Source organism: Acanthochromis polyacanthus, chromosome 11 (assembly GCF_021347895.1).
Source record: "Acanthochromis polyacanthus isolate Apoly-LR-REF ecotype Palm Island chromosome 11, KAUST_Apoly_ChrSc, whole genome shotgun sequence".
NCBI classification, from domain to species: domain Eukaryota; kingdom Metazoa; phylum Chordata; class Actinopteri; family Pomacentridae; genus Acanthochromis; species Acanthochromis polyacanthus.
This window is the reverse complement of record NC_067123.1, coordinates 25,234,132-25,255,334: the sequence shown is the minus strand read 5'-3', so window position 1 is coordinate 25,255,334 and position 21,203 is coordinate 25,234,132. Positions and strand designations below refer to the sequence as shown.

The 21,203-nt window shown below is 40.9% G+C and overlaps 1 protein-coding gene across 4 annotated transcripts in view; it reads left to right on the top strand.

The window, feature by feature from the left end:
• dlgap3 (discs, large (Drosophila) homolog-associated protein 3) overlaps positions 1–21,203 on the top strand; it is a 153,560-nt gene that overhangs the window by 29,210 nt on the left and 103,147 nt on the right. For 2 of the 4 annotated variants that reach the window (XM_051956240.1, XM_051956241.1), the window contains exon 2: positions 15,666–15,778. The exons of the other annotated variants lie outside the window; for them this stretch is intronic. The gene's annotated coding sequence lies outside the window, so the exon portion shown is untranslated. The remainder of the gene's footprint in view (positions 1–15,665; positions 15,779–21,203) is intronic. 4 annotated transcript variants of the gene reach the window in all.

Below are 21,203 nucleotides of genomic sequence, written 5' to 3'. Positions count from 1 at the left end.
GCCCAGAATCAAAGATCCTAAAGAAATTGCTTTTATGGAAATGTCCCTAGCATGAGGTCCTTGTTTATGTGGCTTTTATTTACTACTCAATTCCAGAGTACAATGTACTCACCCACACCTCGCTGATTAAACCTGAAGTGGGGGAAAGTTCCTGGCAAGGTATTTCTCCTTGACTGACAACGTTGCCTTCTCATTGTGAAAGCTGTCAGCCGGCATGCATTTACCACTGGCCAGCTGTGATGATGCACAGAACACTCTATCTGGGCTGCCTCCCAGTGCCTGCTGCTGCACCACTGGCCAACACAGTGGGGCTGCTTTCAAAGCCGTGTGTGTGTTATAGGGGCTGGACTGGGGTTTGTATGTGGGTGTGTGTGTATGCATGCACATGCATCCATACATGTAAAGTGTTTATTGGCGAAGCTTTCTCCTCCCACATCTGCAGATCACTCATCCACTGGGAATCATCCCCCACTTTCATCAGGCCACATGGAAAAGTGGGAAATAATTAGGGGGTGAACGGTATGAAGTGGAAAAGTATAGATGAGGTAGGAAGTATGGTGACACATAAAAGAGGAGAAAAGAGAGAGAGAGAGAGAGAGATTGTGAGCGATCAAGCTTTAGCTGAAGTAAGGAAAGCCAGCATGGCATGTGGCGCGGCAAAGGTTCTACCGGTCACCATAGCAACCCTTTAAAGGCCGATCCCCAATGCAATTAGAGAGGCTTTGAGGCAGCCGGTCTGAGGGCAGAGAGTATGAAAAATAATGGCAAGAAAGAACAGACAGATTCAAGGAAAACAGCCCAGCTGAATGAATGAAAACCAGCTATTATGTGACCAAGTGTGTCAGTAATTGCATGGGGTAATTGTGGGGAGGCGTCCATTCTTTTACAATGGTTGTGGGAATTTTAATAATGAAGATGCTACTGGCAAGGCATGTTTATGGGTATGGGTCGAGTGTTTATGTGCGCATTTCCGTATGCGCGTGAGAGAGTGGAAAAAAGATGCTGTGGACTACATATTGATACAACACAGCGCAGAGTCCAAAGACAGGAGCAAATGTACACACGCTAGCAATACTTAAACAAGACAAGACAGAAGGAAGCAGGGAGAGGGAGCAGGCAGAGGCTTGATTCACTGCAGCGGCACCGAGGGATGAAGGCTTAGGCTCAGGCCGCAAAGGTGATATTATCAATGAAATTAAACCTTCTCAACTCAAAAGCATTATTGCTGGCAATCCTCTCAAGTCCTATCTAAGCCCATTAAGCACAAAAGAGCACAACATAACCAGGCACAATGAGTATCAATTTCTTTGGTGGACATAAGATCTGGGTCCTCATTTATTACCCCTGTATATGAACAGGGTTGTGCTTAAAGCTTTTGTATGCTCGTTAACTACATGTATAATCTGATTTATCAACTTCTTTTTGTGCTTTAGAATGGAAGCGCATTTACACTCACGCGTGACCTGACAAACTCCCAGACACAGATAGGTGTACTCACAAACTGCTGATTCCTAAATCACACAGACTCCAGCTCTACTGTTAATCATGTCATAATGGGTGCATTGTGTTCCATTAGCCATGACGTTGTGTGTTTGTTTTTAGTTGGAAAACAAGGTAATGATTTCTTTTGGTGGCAATAACTTCTATTTTATCATGTTTGAGTTGATGTTGCTCCAGCAAATCTGCCAATAACACTTAATTAATGAATTTAAGTATCAGTAAATTTAATTTGGAGGATTTTCTGTCGCACTGAAAATGTTAAAAAGTGAAATGATTAAAAAGCAAATCAAAACATATTAGTGATCTGCAAGTGCTCCTCTGCCCGATTCTGACTTTGCAAATCTTTATATGGCCATCACATAAGAGGGATCATCGATCACTCTGTCCTCAATATATCTGCATTTATCTTTTTAAAAGTCACTGTGGAAATGTCAGCAATAGCAGGTTTGGCTGAGGGTTTTCGGGAAGTGTACACAACTTTATTGGAGCATAGTATGACAGTATGAATGATATCAGGGAGAATTCATTGTTCAGTGAAATCTAATTTTGAGATATCCAGTCGTTTGAGAAAGTATTCAGACTCCTTCACTTTTAGCACATTTTATTGCATTCCCTCACTGTATGATTGGAATTTTCAATGAATGGAAATGGAAAATTCTCCCCATTAGTCTACACTCAGTAACCTATAATTAGAAAGTGAATTTCTGCAAATGTATTAAAAATCCAAAAAACTAAAATTTCTCATTTTGACAATTATTCAGACCCTTATTTCAATACTTTGCAGAAGTCCCTTTGGCAGCCAGTGCAGCTCTGAGTCCTCTTGGGTAAGTCTGTACAGCCTTTGCAAACCTGGATTTTGCAGTTTACCCCATTCTTCCTGGCTGATCCTCTTAAGCTCCGTCAGATTGGATGGGAAGCATCTGTGAAGTGCCATCTTCAGGACTGTCCACAGATGTTCGATGAGGTTTAAAGCTGAGCCTTGGCAAGGCCTCTCAAGGACAATCAGAGACTTGTCCCCTAACCATTCCAGTGCTGTTACTGTTGTGATGAAAGGCAAAATTTTGCCCCAGTTTCAGACTGCTGCATGCTGGAGTTGGTTTTCTTTAAGAACCTCTTGGTATTTGGCTGCATTTACCCTTCCCTAAACTGCGACCGGTATCCTTGTCCCTGCTGTCGTGAACCACCCCCAAACATGATGCTGCCACCTCCATGCCTATGGTTTGACAGATCAAGTGATTCAATTTCTGCCTATAAAGTTAAAGTTTTGTTTCACCAGATCAGAGACCCTTTCTCTTTTATGTTTAAGGCTCAGTACAAATATTCATTTAAAAGACCTAAGCACTTCGGTCACATGTTTAACCAAAGCCACCTGGTAAGTGAATCATTATAGGAATAGTAAAGCACTTCGCAACAAACCATGTTACCTCAAGGATGCCAAAGCATGTTTCACAAACAGCTAAACACAGATCTGGCTATATTCTCTAGTGACCTAGGTTTTTACACTTACATGTGAAAAGTTTTTTGTAGCGTTACAACGCTTCCAGGCTTCCCCTGGTAAGACTGTATTTAACGTCGCAACGCTATGAACTGTGGGTGATTCCCTTAGGCAACGACTGCAGACTTACGGAAACTGTGCATAACGGCTAAAAATATCAGTATACACTTGACAATTTAGCTGTGGAATAGCCCTTAACCCTCATGTACTTAGCAGAAATGTGCCTCAACGTCTGAGAGTCTGTGGGTGTGGACATGAGGACATGGGGATTAGACCTCAGAGTCCTTCAGATGCTGTTTGGTACACTCCAAGTGGACTGCTCTGCTTCTCATTCAAGGTTGACTTCCTCTGCTTTTTCTGAATGAACTGCTGCTGTAGATGTCATCCTTTCAGAGGACTTCTGAAGCTCTGTTAGAGCTCAAGAAGATGACTAAGAACATTTGGGATGTGGGTTGTCTTCCTGACCAAAGCCTTTTTTGCTCAATACTGCTAAATTTGTCCAGATGATCAGCTCTAGGCAGAGTTTTGGTGGTTCCAGACGTCCTTCATTTCACAATTGTTAAGGCCATTATGCTTCTGGCAACACTCAAAGCTTTTAGAAGTAGTTTTGTACTCTTGGCCTGATCTGTCTCACCAAAGTTTTATCACAGAGGTCTCCAGAGAGCTTCTTGGTCTTAATGACTTTGTTCTTGTCCTGACATGCAGTGTGGATCGTGGGATCTTTATGTACACAGGGTTCTCCCTTTTTAAACTCAGTCCGATCATTTTAATTTGCCATGGGTGGACAGTCAAGTTCTAGACACATTTCAAGAATAATTAAAGCAAACGGGATAAATCCCAAGATGACCCGTATTTGGAGCAAAGAGTCGATAACTTTTGCAACTGAGAGATTCTATTTTTTATTTTTGATAAATCTGCAAAAATTTGACATTTGTGATTATATATTATTATATATATTTATTTAAACATGCACGCAACTAAAATCAGAGACCCCCTCTCTCTTAAAAAAAGTCTAAATCCAGGTGAGTGACTGAGCTCTGTCTTTGCTCATTTTCATGCAACTGCTACTACAAATATGGGCACCACTATGAAAGCCTGTCCAAAAATGTGTCTGCTGTCATCCCTTTATGTATGATTCATCACCTCTGTGATGGCAAACTGTTTGCCCTCCTTTTGACTGCAGCCATTTGGAACAGGTACACGCCTGCCAGTTTTGCCTTTAGATGTGGTCAGATGACATTTTGTGAAAAACTGCTTTGTTTCAGGCACATGCTGGCCTAAACTCTTCAAACAGCCAGTGACATGACATGAAATGGTAGAACACGACCACGTCATTCAGACAGAGGAACTTTTTTGACACAACACCAACTTGCAAGAGCAACGGGAATGTCTCACTATAAAGGGCAGCGTGAAATACTCTGGATGCTGACCTTACGAGAGGTAAACTCTGCTGCCTGTACATGCGGTGAGTCAATAACAACTCCATTTATGTGGGAATCACTTGATAGGGAAGCGATTAGGATATTTTTCATTGCACATCCAGGACAAATTGATGGCTTGTGTTGCGGCCATAACCTACTGAGTGTTTATAATGTAGCATTTGCACTTCACTGCCCCGATCTTGCAGCCCCCAACGGGAATTGATTTCTGCCGCTCCGCTGCCCTTTCATGTTTCTATCTTCCCTCATTTTTCTGTTCTCTTCCATTCCATAGTGTTGTTCCCTTTTTCTCTCCTCGTCTTTTCCCCTTCTGCCTTCTTTTTACTTTCTTTTATTCTCACACACACACTAATGTCATTGTGATTCTGCTTTGTCTTCATCTTTTTTAATTATTTTTTTGTCCTTCATCGCACTCGCTCTTTTGCCCCCTTGCTCCCTCTGGCTCTCTTGTCATGCCTGCTTGTTTTATTGCTTTATACAATATCTCAAAGCCCCCTAGCTAGTTTTTTCCCCCCACATGATCTGCTCCCAGTTTCATCTTTTGGCCACTGTTGCTCTGTGCTAAATTTTTTCTCCTCCCTTTTTGCCTGTCTCCTGTGTTTACCCCCTCCATCTGTCTGATCACTCGATTGTCTCCTTCAGTCTTTTCCCCTTGTTTGCCTTTCTCTCCTATTCTATTTCTTATTTCCTACCTCTCCTCTCTGTTTGCACCTCCACCGCCAAGTGTTATCCTTTCCTCTTCTACTCCTTCTGTCTCTGTGTACTGGGTCCTGTCCCCAGCCCACGGCTTGGTTGACAAACAGATTAGCTCTCCAAAGACGCCCTTAACCATCTCCAGACTTCTTTATTTAACCAGCTACAGCTATCTTATAGCTGTCATTTTTGCTGATTTTTCCTGTCGAGGAGACATCCTTAGCAAACACATATATGCGTATGTTTTCCTGAAATTCATTCCCTTTTCTAGATGCCTTTCCACTTATCTCTTCATTGCTCATTCTTATCGGAATCATGTGATCTATGAAGCTCATTTTTGCATCCTTTTTATGTCTTTACTCACACATCAGAGAGATTACCAGCAGTCACTTCCTTCTCAGTCTTTCTCATTTCTGTGCCCAGTCCCAAACGTTAATGTGAAGGTGGGCCCCCTCTGGTATTAGAGACATATGAGATTTGATATAGGCTAAAATAAAAGTATATTATTCAATGCAGGCTCCAACTTGACCCCCTACAATATTGAATAGGTTAGCTCAGGTGGCTAAGGCTTTTCAAAACTGCCCTTTTGTGATGAATTATTTAGCATTTTCACAGTAGAAGCCTTCAGTAAAGGTTCGGGCCCATCACGCCTGACCCATATTTCTGTCAGGGAAAAGTTGTATCAACTGTGGGACTGTGAACTTTAATCATGGCACCGGTTGACCTGACATTTCTCACAAGCTGCACCGGAAGGTACATTAAAGACAAGTTCTAGAAGTAATGAAATTAGGGATTTGACCTGTGTCCTCGTAATGATGGGTTCTTTTATTGATTTCATTAATTTTCGCTTTTTTTCTACATAGTATGTCACCAAGTGTGCAGGGTTATAAAGCAAGGGCAACAGGGCACTGCAATAAGTGATAAGTAATCAGAGTTCCAGCTAGATGGTAAATAACTTAAAATTATTTTCTAAGATCATAATACTTTGAACAAGACAATGACACGCCCTATATAAGCCAACAAATCAGCACAAAGTCCTATCCTAAGTAGGAGGACATATGCAAAATCTTTTTTTAATGATTTTTAATAAAGTTTTATGCTTTTTTTTAATGAAGAATATAAAACTGTAAATTTAGTAAAGAAACTCCCCAAAGATCACTTAACAGAATAAAGATGGCACAAGCTGTAGACTACACTGCCTCAGAATCAGAGTAGTAACTTTAACTTATACACTGTCTGGCCAAAAAGTCGGCACCTGGATTTAACTAAGCAAATAGATAAGAGCCTTCCATTGGATAATTACAAAAACAAATTCAGTAAGTCATGTAGTCTGAGTCCAGATTTACGCTGTTCCAAAGTGATGTGTGCACCAGGGTAAGAAAAGAGGCGGATGAAGTAATGCACTCATCATGGCTAGTGCCTACAAGCCTGTGGGGGTTAGGGTTATGATCTGGGGTTGGTCAGGCTCAGCAACATTAAGTTCCCAAAGCATCGGCTGACTACCTGAATATACTGAATGACCAGATTTTTCCATCAATGAAATTTTTCTTCCCTGGTGGCATGGGCATGTTCCAAGATGATAATGCCAGGATTCATGGGGCTCACATTATGAATGAATGGATCAGGGAGCATGAGGCATCATTTTCACACATGGATTGGCCTCCACAGTGTCCAAACCTTAGCCCCATTTTGAATCTATGGGATGTGCTGGAGAAGATGGTCCGACTCCCCCATCATCAGTATAAGACCTTGTGGAAACGTTAATGCGTCTATGGACAAAAATAAATGCCGTTAGATTGCAAAAGCTTATCGAAATGATACCACCGTGAATGAGTGCCATAGTCAAAGCTAAAGGCAGTCCAACAAAATATTAGTGTGTAACTGTTTTTTTTTTTTTTTGGCCAGGCTGTGGATAATGTGCTTACTAAATCTAGCAACTATAATGTATTGTATTACTGTGCTACAGACAAATCAATGTGAGTAAAGTAATTACTCTGTGATGATTCAAGAATATGCTGGTGGCTCCTCAGTTCTCGCTACCAACTTAATCCTCATTTTTTGGTCACTTGGGGCTGCATAAAAATTGGTAAAAACAACACTGACATAACGTTACATCACCTTTTAAGTTGATTGAACAAACTTGTCAGCAAATTTCTTTTTAAACAACTAGTAGTTATCGAGGAACTACCGTTTATTTGAAGTTGTGTTTCTGGATGTCCACTTTTTACTCTCTGTTAGCTCTGTTTTGGTCTCCACTAGGTCCTGAGGGTTTTTTATCTCCAAATTGCTCTGCTGTGTTTACCAGCTCGTTGCTGCCTTTCAACATTCATTCAGACTTTATTTATATGACACTTTATAGATTAAGCAAGTGCAATTGAAAGTGCTTCACAAGCAGCCGCACACAAGAGACAAAACATTTGACAGTAAAAACAGATATCGAGGCAAATGCTCACCAAAGCAGTGGAATAAGACAAAATGTTTAATGGCTAGTGAAGATGATAGGGTAGTACAATCAATAAAGACAGCAAACAAAAAAATTAGGACATATTACACAAAAAAAGGAATTAAATAAGTAATAATGATTATAAAATAGGTATAAATACGAGGAACTTTGTCTACTGTTTGATGCTGAGCAGGTGGTGTTCAGAGGGTTTATAGAGCCTTTTCAATAAAACAGCTGCCTGCTGTGATCAAAAATGATGCTGTGAGAGTCTTGGGAGTGAACAAAAGCAGGAAAAACTGCAGCAGAAGACTAAACTGTGAGCTATAACTTATCAGAAAGCTGTAGGGAGCTGTAGATTTGATTTCTAACTCTCACCAGCCACACAACTACAAGCAACACCTCTCACATTGTTTTTACATTTTCATATCAAAATGTGCAGTTAAGAAGGGGACATGCAAATGTACCAAAGAAGCAGTAATGTTAGCACTGGAAGCTAACACTACTTTTGGATAGCACTAGCTGAGGTTTAGTCAGCTGTTGACACCGTGCAGGTTTAAGGTGGTGTAAAGAGACATGCACCCAAACAGGATTTTCTTAAAATACTAAATGCAGGATGACTAAGTCTTGATATTTAAAGAAAATATGTCAGTCTCTTAAAGGGGCTGGACAAAAAGTAATCTGGAATGTCTTTTTACATGTTTAGCTATAAAGACACTACTTCAGGCTTGTTTCCGATTAAGAGTTTGAAATAAGAAATTCAGTTTATTTGTTTATTGTGTCATTCATAATTAGGTTTCTCTGACCCATAAAATGTATCTCTATCGTTTTTGTGTGAGACACGTGCGTGCTCATATTGTGGAGACATGAATCTGTTTACCCGTTCACATTGGGCAGAAACCCAGGTGCATTTGCTTCCACAGTTAATCTGAATGCTTTCAAGGTTAACCAGTGAAATCAGTTGTCACCTTCTCAACTCAGTATTTTGCATTGCAGTGATTTAATGAGATTCACTGATAAGGGAACAGCCTATTTAAAGGAGTCTTTTTCTAAACAAGTCTATTCCCTGATGTGTTTCCAAAATGCATGAGTTTGTTTTCCACTTGACATATTTGATTGTTGCTTTGTCTTTGGCATATGCAGAACACAATGCATACTAACAAAGAAAATCAGAAGTATAATTCAGAGGGAGTAGGTTCAAAGCTGTGAGACCTGGGGCAACAAACTTGCTCCATGGATTCTTGATGCCAGGATTGGGCCATAGGTTCTGGATGTATCTGAAATAGTGCAAATCAGCAACACCGTGTTTTGTTCATGAGTGTGCAAGGTCAAATTCCTCCTACGTGCTGCAGCCGTAGGTCTACGCAATCTCCATGTCATTATTGAGCCACCCCTGCATGGTGTGTGTGCACATATGTGTCTGTGCTTCTGTGATTATTACATGTTGCATATATTAGACCATGGATGGTGAGGTTCTGTGAAAGATTCACAGCTGAGGTAGCAGAAATTGCAGAGAAAGTGGGGAAGATGGATGGAAAAGTGCTCTCAAGGGATCACGTCGACGGAGAGGGGAGTATGAGATATGAGGATTTTTAAAATATTTTTTGGAAGGGATGAGTTGGATATTGTATGCCAAGACATAAAGTAAAGGCTGCATATATGCACACATGTGGCCCAGGCAGGTGCTGTGGTCACAGCCATAGACTGAGTGAGAGACAGAGGCAGTGTGAAAAATTGATGTGCCCTACTTACAGCAGCTGAGCAGAGACGGGAGCAGCAGGCTGAAATGATGTACATTTTGGAAGCAAGCAAACCATGGCTTTTTTTTTCTTCTATTGTGCATTACATCACATCAGTTTGTTTTTGAGTGTGGGTGTGTGCCTGTAACTCGTTTAGCTCCATGTTCTGCTAACATGCAGTGCAGCTTTTTTGCTCCATGTATTTAATATCTGTGTGGTTGTGTGTGTGTGATTTGTTCCTCACTGCTACTGCCCTATTAGTTTCACGGACTTATCTGTAAACCAGCCAAAATTTCGAGACTTTCTGTCTTTCGCACACACACACCCAAGCACTCCACTCCGGAGGCCTGGGCCACACAGCTCTCATTAGCCCATCTCACGCTCTTCGGCACTGTTTGACCAAGTGGAGCCCTTTATCTGCTGTCCTCCTGTTTAAACGAGGGGGGGGAGAAGAGCTGGTCCCTGAAGGAGTCAGCAGAATGGAAGCCGCTGCACGTTAATCAACACTCCCAAACTCCACACAGGAACAACTAAGGAGTGGTGCAACTTTAGGCCCTATTCTCCAAGGAATGTCTTAATGACCAAAAAGGATTTATTGGGGTTTACGTTGCTGACCACACAGGGTGTTGAATCTTTGAATTCATGCTGTTCTAAGCAACCGGCTTAAAGCAGTGCGGCGCGCTATCACACCTGTGAGGGCATGTAACTATCACAGAGAGCTCACTCAAGGCATTTAACTCTCATCACCTTGTTAGATAGGTGTGATATGATAGAGGAATTTAAGATGCTTGGAATGTTTGGCTTCAGGCAGAATCGTCTGTAATCTTGGACTTTCCTTTACTCACAAATCACCTGGAACGAGGCCTTATTGTTTAGTTCTCCCCATTTGATTGACAGGGCAGCATTCGTCCGTTACCAGGGAGCCGATCTAACAGATATAGCAGCATTTCATTAGCCCCTCTAACAGTATGTGTATAATGAGGCAATGAATTCACTGTAATGCACACGAGCAGCTGACAGACAGACACAATACCTTCGGTTTTTCAGGTGACAAATTGGCTTGACCAGTTTGGAGCTATGCAGCATAATTATGCAAATTTAACAAGTTGTCATGCAAAATGCAATGTAATTGAAATGTGGCTGCTTTGATGGACGAACAAGCGAACATATTAAGCTATAATGGCTCTGACTGAGCGGTTGTGTGAAATGCACGCTCATGACAGGTTTAGGTGTTCAGGTAATCTACTGCGAAAAGAGATGCCCACAGCAAATGTGCTTCACGCCTCTTCCTACACCTGTGTCCATAAGGAAGGTGATAAATGTCAAATTAGAACTGTGACCTCCTGCTTGAAGCAAAGGCAAATCTTATCTACCTTTTCTTAAAAGATAGTTGCTGATTTCAGACCAAGGAATTATTCGTACATGGCGAGACAGATGTGTAGGGGAGGCACAAGCATGCGAAAAAGACCTGCTTACAAGGTCTAACTTGCAAAAATACATCTATTCGGAATGTTTTGGTGCTTCACCTTCATCAGGCAAATGATATTTTTACAATGGAACGCCATCCTAAATAGGGACTGGCTGTAACTACGCAACTGAATCTATGAATCCCAAATATTGTTCTGCTGAATGACAATTTCCAATAACATACAGGAAATTATAAAGCATTGTATAATGGCAGTCAAATGCACCCTTCATATTTTTTATTAATCCTCTGAACCCCAAACCGATCCACTGGTGTGAAAGGCACATTATCTCTTTCAAAACTGGCCAAAATTACACCTTGTGCCGTAGAAAGAAAGAGTAAAAACAGAAAGCATTAAAAAATTTTGTTCCAATGTTTCGTGAACTAATCATCCGTGATGTACTGTTTTGTTGAAGGAATCATCCAAATCTAATCTACAATCAATATATTTTATTAACTTTATTCGACATGTCTCATTCAAACCATATTCTGACAAAAAACAAGAAAATCTGTGCTCCTCGGGGCAGCCATGAAGCTATGAGTGACTCATCTTTGTCATTTAAGAAGAAATCAGGAACATTTGAGCAGAACTAATACTGCACAAAACCAAACCCATTTATCATCTCTCTCTACTTGTAGACATGGGTGTACTGTTTCCATAGAGGTGCAGCATTTTATATTGCAGTAGAAAAATAAGCCCACAGTGAGGAAAAATGTGACATTAGTCAAAAAGAAAAAAAAAACGGATCCGACTACATTCCTACATGTCCAACATCTTGATGACACAACACAACACTCTTTTTTTGACATACTGTTTAAATGTCCGCCTGCAGGTTAATCGACATGTGGGCAGTGGAACCCATTTCATATGCATTCACATCTTATCTAATGGAAGGAATTTTGGGTCATTCAATAGAATTAGGTTTTGGGCTTTGAGAATGTGATTGGTTGTGGAGTTGCAGCCACTACAAACCATTTGCCAGATGTAGGTCAAGCAGGGAAACCTCACATGCAAATATTCTTGCAGGTTTGACAGTGTACAGGAGCCTGTTTGAAACTTTTAGATAAGGCCCAGCATTTAAAACAACTAAATATTTGACTGGATTCTTTTCACTTCCTTTGCTTCTACCCCAATGAGTGGATTTTCTCAGAAGAGCATCCATATTTTTAACCTTAACTTCAACACTGACGAATATGGTACACACATTATTAGCCGCTGACTAGCAGCTGACCTTACTGTACTGAACAAAAAGCCAAACAATCAGCTGACCCTTAAAATATGGTAATCATGCTTTGAGACAGTATAGGATAACAGCTTGGATAAAGTAACCTTGCCAGCAAGTTGATTTCTCGCGCTATTTGTGAGTTCACAAATCTCTCAAGAAAGCATCTTGTACCGCTCCCGCTTTCACTGTTCGGACAGAGCCAAGTTGGCACGGGCCAATCACGCAGCAGTATTCGTGTGCGGGGCGGGATATCCGGGTGTGAAGACGACAGCACTCTAGACGACACCAAGCGCCAGTAGATCAAAACAAACATGGCAACGGAGGACAACGATTGTGTAGATGCTGCTATTAAGTCAGTTTTAGCCGAATCTCGTATCGCTTCTTTGAAGGAAGAACAACGAGAGGCTCTTTGCGCATTTCTGGATGGTAAAGATGTTTGTGCTTCTTTACCAACGGGTTTTGATAAGAGTTTAATCTACCAATTGGCTCCGCTCGTTGTGAAGATCCCACGATTGGCTAAAAACAAACCTGCCAGAGGCGGGACATGTTGTTGCATTGTCCAATCTGTGCCTCTTTCCTCCGAACGGATTTACATGGAGCGGTCCCAGATTGATATTGTGGAGTACTATCAAGTACTACACAATTATTAATCTGGCTATTGCCAGGTTATGGATAAAGAGCTGCTGTAACTAAATAGTGACAGAGTGTGTCCAGCTAGCTAGCTCATTTATTCAGTGAGTTAACATTCAGTAACTACGACACTAAAACTCTCAAGTCACATTTTTTGTGATGATGAATTTTGCTGCATCCCTTTCGAGCATGACGTCACTTTTTTTCTGTTAGTTCAAACACCGAATTTTTAAATGATCCTGTTGGATACCAAATGAAATCAATTAATATCTGTGTCGAGGTAGATGGGCCTGGTTCTGTCAGTTATTTGTTTCCCTCTCTCTATTCTAGTTTTTTCCCCCCCGTTCCTTCCTATCATCCTTCCCTCCGCTAAAAGGTAATCCAAAGGCAAAGTTGAACTGTTGGGTTTTCTGTTCTTTCGTGATAATTCGTAAGGTCTGTACCTTACTATATTAAGCATTGCGGGGTGACATATGTTATGAATCTGTGCTATACATATGAAATTGAATTGAATCAGTTTTAGTGTTTGAATAACAACATGCTTTACTAATTTTTGAAATAATGCTTACTCGCACAATATGAAGAGCCTATCAAAAGTTACATGCTAACTGAAGTCTGAAACTCGGGTGACAAAGAAGATAATTTTAGCAGCAGTCATCTCTTCCTAAAGTCTTTATCTGTATTTTATGTTTGTCCATCTGTCTCTCTTTCACAGCACTCACTGAATAGGCTCATTTCTCTCAGAGTGCAAAGCATGCTGGGTAATTGAAAGAGGGCAACTGGCACAAGTCAAACAGATGGAGATGTAGTGTGTGTGTGTTGGGGTGGGGGGTGTCTGGCAGGAGTCAAATGGCTGTGGATTTATCAGCTCCCCAATGAAGGCCAAAAGCAGCGCTCGCCAGATCCCACACTCACACACACACGTACACACACGCACACACAGAAACACACACATCTTGCCTCATGCCTTCAATATTTCTCCCTCTATTATGCCCGCATTCATCTGTGTTTTGGCGGCCTGCAGTTTTATTGTTTTCATCCACCCATCCATTTATCCTCCCATCTCTTTGTAGTTTCTTGGATGTACTCTCAACACTACCTGTAAATCTATTCTCAATTATTCTCCCACTTTCTCCGTCCCTCGTTCCTCTCTCCTCACATCTGCCGCCTGTCTCTATTAGAGCTGTGTGTTTGCATTGGTATGGCTCTTCTGTTTTGTATTCCCCGAGATCCAAAAAAAAAATTACCATCACAATAGCCTTTTTACGTCCACATACTCACAGTCCCGGAAATTCAATTTTATTGTCTTGTTTTTTTTCTTAATCTCACATCTGATGTGTCCTGCTTGGCTTCCTGCCTTTATGTTCTTACCTGCCAGCTCCCTGCATCACCTGTGGCTCAATATCCAGTCAGTGCCCTCACTGTATCAAGCCCCATCAATCAGTTGTCAGTTTATCTATATATTCTTTCTCATAAAGCATTTCTGTCATTTCTTTTCTCCATGTGTTCCTTGTGTATGACTTTGAGAGAGCTTTACACGCTCTCTATTGATATTTTTGCCTCATTATGTGGTTTTCCCTTAGTTAAGACTTGAATGTTTGAATGTTTACCTGACTTACTGAACGATTCCTTTATTCAAGTCTTTTTTTTTTTTTTTTTTTACATCTTTTAAGATTGCTTAAACCAGTTGTTGCCAATCAGCTGTAACACATTAGGAGGGTTAGCCTCAAAAGGTGGGCAGATATTATTCATTTTTCGTTATGATGTACAATCAGCTCACACTACACGTTTCGTTCAAACTTCCTGCACAACCAGAATGAATACCCCCTGGCTTTGTCCAGGGATAGTTCCAATAAAAGTTAGTCAAACAGGATGGCTATGTCTTCTGTACTGACAAAAAAGAAGAAAGGCTGTAGTGTTGGGTAATTGGACAAATACTGGCACAGTCCATTACTGGTTCATTTTTGGGGGCTAGTAGTTTTTTTTAATTATGTTAATTCAATGTCCTGCTTCCTTGAAAATTTAAGGTAATAAATAATTACCCTCTAAATCACATTTCAAAGCACACCCTAACAGGAACTAGTAGTTTAAGTTGCATATCTGTGAGAAGCAAGTTAGCAGCATGTAGCTGATTAAGTCGGTGTCATCGGCCTAGAGTGTAGATGGGCTCAAATTTCACCTTAAGAGATAAACGTTGTGTACCATGATCACTGCCCCAGAAAATGACTTAGTTCAGGCAATATTACAACATTTCAGCCATAGTCCCCAGTGGACATGGCTTTGAATCCAGCTCATACCCCTTTGCTGCAGGTCCTTCCCCCATTCGTCTCCTCCTCTCCAGCACCTTATATGCTTGTATTAACTTAATTTAGGGTTTGGGTCTCTGAGATTGACGGTGTTGTCTCAAGAACTGATAGACTAATTTTTCCGAGTTAACTTGATTGTGTCTGATTTGAAAAGTTTGTGCAGACTTAAATGGCAGACCGATTCTTTCATTCAAGTTGAAGAGGAAGAGCTGCACAAGAGAGAGTAGATGCAAAATAAAATATAATTTTACACAAATAGTTTAAAAAATTGACAGCTAACATGTTGAGATTAATGCTGTTATTGTGGCTGGTTGCTACAGATACATCAGAGTATTGGGGACACTGATCTGACACCATCTGATTCTTTCGCAAATAACATCAGAGTCCTCTGTGTATATATTAGCAATCACTGCTTGTTGGACTGATGGTGGCTGGTTGGATAATTTGAACATATCGCTCAATGATGCATGAGAGCATACAGGTCAGAGTGTGGATTCCCAAAGCATTTTTCATAATGGTGTTATTGTTCATGTTGTATGTTTGCTCCTGTTGTGCCAACATTTGAGTGCATTAACTGTTAACAGTAAAAAGACCCTTTTGAATTATTGCATTTTTCTAAATAACATTTATTGTATTTTCTCTTCTGCACCAAAAACATTTGAAAGTGTGAATTTTGTATAACGTTACACCTGTAGCCTCCACCTCTTCCCTCATCTTCTTTCTCCTTCCCAGCTGGTGACAGATGCCATCGCAGAAGGGCAAAGAAGATGGTACTAAGAAAACGACAGAGAGGAAGGAGAGGGACACAGGCTTAAAGTCTTCTTGCTCTTGTGTTCTGAAGGAAGGTCTGTCCTTTATCAACAGTCTAAAAGGCTGATGGGCTCAGCCGTCTAGGTTTTTCTTCAGCTGTTTACTGCTGGGTGTCAGGGCCCACACAGTCGGTGCCGCGCCTTCATTTATATACACACATCTTTCTTTCATGTGTGCACAAACACACATAGACAGACTCTTTATTCAACAAAAAAATGTGCTGTCACCCAAAACAAATACTGGCAAATACACACTGTGGATTTGTGAATTTTTAACGGCTGATTTATTCCACAAAGCTTCTCTGTTCTGAAAACTGGAGGTCAGTTTTGTTGCAACTGTATTACCAGAAAATACCCAGAATGACTCAGAAGAACCCATTTCATCTCCACGTCTTTTCAAGCTGCTGTCCTCTCCTTGACTGTTCATTTAGGGATTTAAAGCAGCTTCTTCGAGGCGCAGAGGAAATAATCCAGTGTTTCTATAATCCTGTGTGGATGGTATGCGCTCATGCGGTCACTCTCATACACACATCCTCCGCACGTGCATATTCAACGTCAGACACACTCACACAGACCTACACCTGCTGCAGATGTTCACCGTGTTTCAGATAACCTGAAGAAATGCTCTGCCACCATGTGACAATCATTTACCGCCTTTATTGCGATCTTTGAGGCTCGGCATTGGACAGGATTCATCACGTGAACTGAATCTTTGATGGTGTCCTTGCTTTTGAAATGCTCTGAGATCTTCTGGCCTTTTCATCTCTTTTTGCGTTTTTTTTTTTTTTTTTCATCTGAAAGGAAAATGAAACAGGCCTGTCAATCAGCCTTAACTAGCCACCTGGAAATTCTGTGATTTCGTAGGAAGTGCTTTGTATGCCATCACACTGAAGTGAAAAATGATTGATTGAAAATCATACCTGAGTGTTTGACCCCTGAGAGTTTGGCATAAATGTGAGTGGAATAGAATATATATGCAGGGACAATGTACTGTGGTAACACTGGTGTAAGTTAGTGTTAACTATTGCTTTGATTAAACCTAGCTATGGATCCTGGGTGTGTTAAAGCACAGGGACAGCCTCATCAGTGTGTCCTACAATTTTCAGCCAAAGCCACAGGATGCTGATGAACCTGAATTAACAACAACAATACTGACACGATGCACAATAGTTAGCAAAAAAAGCACTTATTCAAGTTTCAAGCTGTTTTTTCAAGGCTTTGGCAAAGTTTTCTAAATTGAAGGGTAAAATACTGAGACTGTGTTTCCCAAACGTCCCCAAATCTTCAACCACGCTCACTTGTTCTCCATTTTTAGCTGAAGGTGACTTTCCATTTTCTTCCCCAGCTTGATTGTGGTTGAGGATGAGCCATTTGGCAACACGAAAAGCACTTTATTTTCTGTCTGTAGATTGGCTGAGCTTCATGGACAACACTTGATATGTGGACAACAAACAGCTCAATATGTTTTAAAGCGATTCCAGAGGAGACAAAGACAGAAGCTATGAAAAGCCCTCTTTGAGGTCTATCTTATGCCATACTGCACAGGGCTCGGGAAGAGTGCTGTGTTTTTGCTGTCTCATGCCTTTTAAAAGTTCTGCAGCTTCAGAGGCAAACAGGAGTCCATCTATTGCCTGACATAAATGCCAGGATGTTATATCCTGAGCGTGTGCACACACGCACACACGGGCTGCAGAATACCCCAGATAGTCCTAAAAGCAGGCAGTTTGAGTGTCAGAGCTTAGAAGTTTAATTGGCCAATGTGTCAGCAGAGGAACAAGGTGTGAGAGAAGTGTGGACAACTGCAGAGAGAGTGCATCGCCCTCCGAGCTCCCTCCGATTTACAAGGTGCTGCAGCTGGAGATGTGTTCCTCTCTGATTGTCAGTTTCCCTTGTTTTTCTAGGGTTGCGTTTGTTGTTGCAAGCTTGAGTGAGAAAGGTGTCCTTGTGTTCGATGCTGAGCTTCTTGATGTGTATGTTTAGTGTTTCATTCCTGGCAGCTTTGTGCTATTGATTACAAAATGACAGTTTTCTCAGGGTAGGATTTAAAGGTTAAATTGGAATTAAAGACTACGTGAAAGGTGAGGCCAAACCACATTAGAAAGGTGCACAATTTTGTCATCACCAGATGTTGGGTTTTTGGGGTTGGTGATAGTGGCTAATCTCAGGGCTAATTGGTGAACGTTCTAGCTTTTGCCATAGTGGCCAGCATAGCCACTTCGTCACAATATTGAGCAACTTTTTTCCAAAGCGCAACTATTTTTTTGGATAAACCTTAGGAACTCCCTGTAGAATAAAGTTGCCAAGTCTTCTCAGCAAGTGCAAGGTCTTTATTTCCACCACAGGCACAACTCTCTCTGTGTCTACTCGGCACATAAATGCATAAATTTTTTGGTCTCAAACACTGTTTGAGACCAAAAAATGATCTTACCTTCTCTCTGGGCAATCATTTTACATATAATTCAAGACACAGACATTGTTTTTTAACATCTGTGGGGATTTTGTCAGATCCCATTGCAGTTACAAAATCAGGATTTCAACAGTGCAGAACAGCAGTTTGGATCGGCTATAAAGTGCCTGTTAGTTAACATGTAGTCCTGCTACTTCTTTTTCAGTCTGTTCTCTGCAAACCTGTCTCTAAAGAGGGATGTTTCTATACAACTAAACTACATCCTCGTTTATGTATTGAAAGAAACTAATTTTTCCCCTTAAAGGAAAAGATTAACATGCTTCCAAGGAGTCACACAGTGTCAGGAGGAAGGACTTAAAAATGACACCGTAAGTCCAGGACTTTCAACCAGGAAATCAGAGCATGGAACCCCCATGAGACCATCAGTCTTAGACCTAAGTTTCCTTTTTGCTAATTGTTTATTTTTAATTTATGCTTGCTGCTTGACTAGGTTGAGAAAAATAGCGCATTTTGGTTAACATTTTCAGAATCATAGCTACTTGTTAGAAGCTTGGTTGAGTTCAGGCACCATAAATACTATATTAGGCTTAGGAAAATATCATGCTTTGGGCTAAAATATACTTCCTCAGCAGGTTTTAAGCTTCTCCTTCCTTTTCTTTGTGACCTGGGTGGTGAGTGTTGCTGTAATATATGACGGGTTAGCTGAAAAGGAGTGACAGTAAAGCAATGAAATAAACGAGAAGGATGTGTTGATTTGAAATGTGTTTTTACATTTAAGATCAATGAAATAAATAAGAAAGATGTCGTTTTTACATGCTCTTTAAAAACAAACATAACCCAGCATGAAATGAGTCCCATCAAAACATTTATACAATTTCATTGTATAGAAATGCAACATTTGTGAGATGGGCCTCATTGTCTGACACCAGAAATTGAAAAATATGTAAGTAGGGCGTAGAATAGAATATGCTTTATTGTCATTATACAGTGTATAATGAGATTGGAGACAACATATTTGTTGTGTTACAATACAGTATATATGAGTTCAAAGAGTAGAAGAGATGAAAATGGATGTAAAGGGCTGATGATGCAAATGTTACACAGTGATGCCATGAATACTCTAATTAGCATTGTCTAGCTACATTTGGCGGGTTTTTTCAGCAGTATTTAGCTACTTTCTATTGACAGTAGTTAGCTGGTTGGTTAGTCAGTCACAATTCAGGGTACAACTATCAATTATTTTAATGATCAAGTATCCCATTGATTATTCTGCAGATTCATTGAGTAATCATCTGTCTCTCTCCATTTTCCATTACACACTTGGCATGCACATTACAGCACCAAAAGTGGAAGTGATCGTACTGTGTAACAGAAATAACATTCTGGGCAAAACACGGGCAGACATCCACGCTGCATCGTGCATTGTGTGCTTTAAATAACATAGAGAGGATTAAATAGAAGCCTCGAAGCATTTTAGTAATCAAATAACTTGAATTTCTCAAGAAATCATTTCAGCCCGAGTCACAATAACTCACTATGCTTCTCCCTGCTTTCTCCATACTGTGCTGCTAATTGCCTCCTGTCAGTAAAGAGTTATCGAAGGAGGATAAAATCTCTCCAACCTAGCGAGGTTGCTAAGTGTCAGTTATTAGCTTGGTTGCAAGCCCAAAAATATGTTTACGCAGTTCATTAGAGTTGAAAACGTGTACCTCTCTGTCACTAATGTCTGTAATTGTTCCTTGTTTGTGAATCAATTTGCAAGAGAGAAGTTGCATAACCCTGGATCCTCAGGTGACCCTCAGGTAACTAATAATCTACAATAACTTGCTCCATCTTTGTACTTTTGGGCCTCTGTTCTCCTAAATATTAACACGAGCAAGATGGCTTGCAAAATGTCAGCAAGAGCAATTGGATGTCAAAGTGCATCAAAATTGATTGTAACAACGAAAATATTACAAATGGCACAGTTTTAAATGTTCACATTCAGTTCTTTAAGCTGAAGTTTTGCACACAGATAAGAGTACTGTTAAGGTTAGATGTTAGACACTAGATGGCATCTGTGGAAATGTCTGTAGCATATTTATACAAACCTAGTTGTTGTATGCATGTGTTTTTGTGTGAGCATTTCTGCACAGGCACAAAAGGGTAGGAGGGCTCCCTGAAGGAAAGACCTCATTCCAAGGCCTTGCCTGTCGATATTACTGCTACAAATCAGACCTCCCACGCCGCTGAGAGCAGCAAATAGTACACGCATGCACAAACACACTCTCACAGACTCCATTGACTAAGGGAAAGTTTTATTACCAATCTGCGCCTGCTACTGCTCCCCTGCCACAGTTTGGACTGTGCGCGAGTAGTTTCACTTCTCTTTGCCCTGTTTATCTAGTACGTGCATGATGTGCTTTTGCATGTACGCGTGCGTTTATGCCCGAGTTTTGTCCATGCGCGTGCCTATTTCCGCACGTGTGTGTTTTATGTGCAGTGGTTTGGCCTGTTTGTTCAGTTGGGAAAACAGATTGTGCTCTATCTGGACAGAGATGTGCAGTGTAGCAACAGAGGAAACAAAAGTGCTTATCATTTGTCACATTTTGACACTGCTGCCATTTACAGACTATTTGAAACCTTACATAAAACCCACGATGCATTTCTAATGCTCTGTGTGACCTTTTGCATATTGTGCTTCAGATTACAGTCATCGGAGAGCACTTGTTTTAGCATTACATCATGCAGGTTATAGCTTTCTTCCTATAAACTTTAAAAATAGAGCTGTGATCATCTAGTTAAGCCAGTTCTCAGTGATAATAGCGGCTCATCCCACCAGCGGATCACACTGGCTTGACAAAAGATCCACAGATAAACCTGAGTGGTTCAGAAGAAGGGCCTCTGTCATCTTCATCCATCTGTTGTAGATTTGCCAGACCTCGGCTTTATCTCTTTTCTGACTACATAGTTTCCTGTTAGTCTGTTAAGGGGGGGAAAGAAAGTGACAGTAGGAAGGAAAGAAATAAAAAGGTGTGACCAAGAGGGAGAGACAGTGAGAGACGGACAGAGACC